Genomic DNA, 5,032 nt, shown 5'->3' with positions numbered 1-5,032 from the left:
GGGCACCCGGGCCCCCGCAGGCTCCGGCCCTCCCCGTGAGGCCTGCCCCCCAGCAGCCTCGCGGCTGGCCCTCCACTGAAACCCCCAGGGCGAGCAGGTCTCTGGCTGCCACCCCCAAGCGCCATTGTCCACACAAGCCCAAGTCCTGCAGCCTTTAGGTGAGGAGCGGGGTGCAGAGTGCAAACCAGAGACCTTGCGAGTTTCCTGGTCTGGCTTTGGCAATCCCGTCACTGTTGCTAATGGGAGGGGATGAAAATGTGGTTTCAGAAGGAGAAAGTAGCCGGGGCTGTCGCACACAGGACCGACAGAGCACCGTTTCCACGCAGGGACCTGGCTCAGAAGTGGGTGCTGAATTCAGACACTGTTTAATGTATAAATCTGCAGCCAATGTTTCAGGCGTTCATGACGTAGACCGGATAAATGATGCTTTTACTGAAACTTGGCTCGGTTAGACTCTCCCTCCGAAACAGAAAATAGCAAAGGTGCCATGAGCCCTATATCTAAGGAAGCGGAACGGGATCTGTCTTGCAGATACTTGAGCTACGCGGCGAGAACTGCCTAGTTCCGAGCCGACAAGGAGCGGTCGTGTGAGTGCGCATACACAGGTGTGAGGACAGCAAGGCTGTGACTGTCAGACACAGCCACGCCGGGGATCAGGCCTCAGGGTCTCCTGCCTCTGCTCTGCTCCTCAGGGAGGCTCTCACGCAGGCCTGGAGCCTGTTTCCAAAGCGTTCCAGGCTACCCCACCTGCAACGTCGCGGCTAGTCCTGACCCTCGCACCACCCACGAGAGCCCAGAGCAGGACTCCTCTCTCCAGTGCTGGGTTACCTGATCGGCATGTGAGAGCAGGTCCTCATTCCCTCTCGGAGGTTCCGGATTCTTCTACGGCCGGCTGCTTTGTGTCCTGCAGTCCAAGTGAAACAGCAGGCTCTTCACGTAGCAAGCAAACTCATGGAACTGCGCACCCTGCACAAGTCCACACCTAGGTCACTTCGGACCCAGGGTGGCTCTGGCAATCCTGCACAGGATTTCAGGTGACGAAGGAGAAGGCTGTGGACCGGAGAGGCTTCCGGGGCTCTCTGGGGAGGTGCGGCCCACAAGGCCCGGCAGGTAATTAGCTCTAGTGTCAGAGGGCACAGCCCAAACCCATCAGGGAGAAAGAGCCCCTCAGCTCTGCTCAGCGGTGAAGGTTAGGGCAGGGCTGCACTCAGCACCCACCGGCCTGGGCCCCCAGGACAGGCTCCACTCCAAGATGTTACCGCATCTACAGCTGGAGGTGAGCACAGGCCTTGCTCACGGGCTGCAGGGAGGGCAAAGTGAAGTCATTCAGGTGACGAGCTGAGCAACACAACTCACGCAGGGTGTGTATGCATGCTGCACAAAATCCCGAGGGGAGAGAAGAGGAGAGGGATTGCAGTGTGGCCACCCCCCAGGGGATGATTTCTCACTTCTGTCTCTCTCTCTCTCTGTCTCTCCACCCTATAGCAAGAATCTCTCTCTCTCTCAAAGCAATAACAAAGCTGCCCTCAGGGAACACCCAGGGCACTGAATCCTGAAGCGCTGCTAGAGCCTAGGTCCTCGGGGAGCTCATGCCGTTCACCCCTTCCACGCGCTTGACTCAGCCTCTGCCCTCGGCAACTCCCACCTCGGGCTTACCACTGACAGTGGCCAGTCTAGCCCCGTGGGGACGTCAGGGAGAATCGGGCCAGGGGGAAACCTCCACCCAGGGGCAAGAGCTCAACACAGTTTTTAATGGCTGACCAAATTCGTAAGAGAATTATTTTATTGAGGGAAAGTGCAAAGTTTGCCATCTGGATGTATTGGGCAAATGGAGTGGCATCTGATTTGTACATAAACTGGATTACACGCTCGCCAGCCAGCGCGTGGCATGGTCACTGCAGCTTCTCTTCTCGGCGGTGAGATACTCGTGGCCCTCAGCGCAGCCACACAGCAGCTTCTTAGTGGCTGGGCCTTATCGCAAATGTCCCACTATCCAGCTTGGGGGCAGAATCGGGGAAACTGCTCATAAATTAAATAGTCAGTGGATTAGTAGAGGTTGTTTTTATGCCTTTGTGAGTGATGACACCGGAACAGCCACCCTCACTGCTCCATGTCGACACGAGGCCCCCCATGCAGCGGAGGGCCAGGGCAGTGCTCCCCGGAGGGCGAGTGGTGAAGACGGGTCTCTGAGAAGGAGGATGCTCTGCAGGTCTCAGATCCAGCACTTGGTACCATGATTAACCACCTCAATGGATCCTGATACTCAAAAAATAATTTGAGAAACAACTTTTTTTGTAAAAATGTAAATGTACAGTCAAATAGAGGAGATGCCAAATTTATTTATCTATATATTTATTTTTAAGAGTTTTGTTTTGTTTTGTTTTGCCTTAGGGAATGAGTGCTCACTGGGGGGAAGAGACAGACAGAAAGTGAGAAATCATCCCCTCAGGGGCATGGCCACACCACAATCCCTTCTCCTCCATCTTCCTCCTTGCACCTTGGCCACACACCCATACACCTGCCGGCATGCTTTTCAAGCCACTGGGTTCAGGACTCGAATCATCGGCACCCATGTGGTAGTCCAGCAATGTGACCACTGTGCCATCTGCTGGCCCCAAGGAGACATTACATTTAAATACGAGAGGAGAGGGCTCAGACTTGCCTCTATTTCCATGACCCACAGCAAGCCTTGCACAGGGGAGACAGAGTGAGCTGGTGGGGTGGGGGGCAATGAGCCTCAGGCACAGGCACGAGGTCCCACCTGGTGATGCTGCCATAGATGTCCCCGTGTCTGTTCCAAGGACAATAAATGGTGGTTGACAAAAGAAAATACACATGAATTAAATGGACATAGAATATAAAACAACAGATAGCACATTCGATAATATTTATAAAAATATTGACAATGTGCATATTCACTTGTAATGAAAATGTAATTGTTAAACTATGTGAAATAACCCAGCACTTAGCTGGGGACTCCGAGATAGTTACAAAGACCATCCCTGGGCATCGGACCTGCTGGCTGCTCTGGTTCGTGACTGTGAAACACTACCGGCTTGTTTGAAATGAGGTTTATCTGGAAACTCCACGTGTCTGATACTGCCCAGGGGACAGCGTGCTAGCGAGCTCCCTCTTACCCGCGACACCCTGAGGAGGTGAGAGGCTGGAAGTGGGGCTGCCTTTGCAGGAGCCACAGCCCGTGCCCACGCCAGTGCTGCTGTGACTCTAGCCGTCGTTCTCTTTTTAAAAAAAGAATTGTTTGCTTTAATTTTATTTGTTTGTTTGCTTAAATTTGACCAGAGAGGGACACTGAGGGCACTCTAACCGCAGCGGACCATGTGGGAGTCCAGTGCCCTTAACCACCACGCCACCTGCCAGCCCCTATGAATGTTACTGTATGGCTGTGCAGTTGACAATGTGGCAGCTGTAGTGTGATAACCTTGCTGCCTGGCTAAAACAACTTCAGGTGGGTGTCTACACGATGCCAATCAACACACTATTAAGTAAAGCTAAAAAAGCAAAATAAAGCAAAGATTTAGCTAGACTCAGGGTCTCAACTGTTTGTGATAAAATGATACTAATGTACTTTTCATTTCTGTACTCTAACTCAACAGTTATACTTAATTCTCGGAAAAAACATTCCAGGAGATGGATGTTCTTCTCCACGCTAAGCAGGTGAGGACATGGACGCTACCAGCCACCAAAGGCCTCTCCAGGGTGGTGGAGGATGGGCTTCCTCAGCGCCCGCCTCGCCCCGGGCTCCCACCAGCCACGCTGGGTCTGCAGTCCCCACGGTGCGGTGCAGGGACTCGGCACGGGCCCCTCGTGCTTCCAACAGGGTGGAGAAGTGGAGAAGGGATGCAGCATGACCATGCCCCATGGAGGGCTGCTTTCTTTCTTTCTGTCACCCTGTCTCTCTTTGGTAAGCACACATGCCCTCTGGCAGTTAAAAAAAAGGACACACTTAAAACATTACCTAGAGGGGCCAGCAGGTGGCATGGTGGTTAAGGGTGTTGGATTCCCACAGGGCCAACCATGGTTCAGTCCCAGACCTGTTGGGATTTTGCTTTTCAAGCCTCTGGGGCTGGATTTGAACCCTGGTGGGCCATGTGGACCCTAGCCCCCTAACAGTCAGGTTACTGGCTGGCCCTGTTCTAAGTGATTTTATGAATACTAACTCGTTCAGTTCCTCTACGATCTCATTGAACTCCCCTTCACATACCAGTCACACTCATCTCGTGCCTGCGAGACCATCTTGCGAATGCAGGGCCTGGTCTCCGCTGTACGGGGAGTAGCCTAATGGCCGCTGTGTGACAAAACAGTCATTCACCAAGAGGCTGGGTCAGCACCACTCCATACTCAATGGCTGTCACAGCCAGGTGGACACTGGAGCTGGCTCAGTGCCCTGGGGCGGGCGGGGACCTGGAGAAGTTTTTTCCTATGAGAATTGAAGGCCCCCTCCTGGAGGCTCAACATCCTCTCCCTAATCCTCCCAGCTCTGTTCCCCAATTTTCTCTGCTACCAGACATGCCGGGTCCCTGTGCCCTCTCCATCCCTGTCCCCTCTCCATGCCAAGAAGGTGTCACCCAAGGGCCACCTGTCACAGTCGTTAAGATGTGACTGCAGAGACCCCCTAAGTGCAAGAGTGCTCTCAGTCAAGCAGCTGGTCGCCTTCTCCCCTAAGGATGGGGCCGGACACTGAGGCCCTCAGCCTGCTCTCCACCCACCAGGAGGGAGGATGCTCGGGAATTGCCTCCTGGCCCAGCAGCTCCCACACCACAGGGCACGCTGTCAGGAGAGAAGAGCTGGGAGCCACCCGCACTCTGCACCTTTCTCCAAGCCAGGACTGTGCAGCTCCAGCCTGGCTCAGACCTCACAGTGAGCAGGAGCCGGGGGGACAAGCTGGTGTCCTAGCACCGCAGACTGAAAAGGTGTAGACCCCTGGGGATCGGGTGTTACATACACGGGAGTTTTTATTATACTCTGCCCGCCTCGCGCAACGCCGGCCACGCCCCTCAGGCCACGCCCGGCC

Source organism: Tupaia chinensis, unplaced genomic scaffold (genome assembly GCF_000334495.1).
Source record: "Tupaia chinensis unplaced genomic scaffold, TupChi_1.0 Scaffold000214_1, whole genome shotgun sequence".
Classification (NCBI taxonomy): domain Eukaryota; kingdom Metazoa; phylum Chordata; class Mammalia; order Scandentia; family Tupaiidae; genus Tupaia; species Tupaia belangeri.
Note: the sequence above shows the minus strand (reverse complement) of the source record.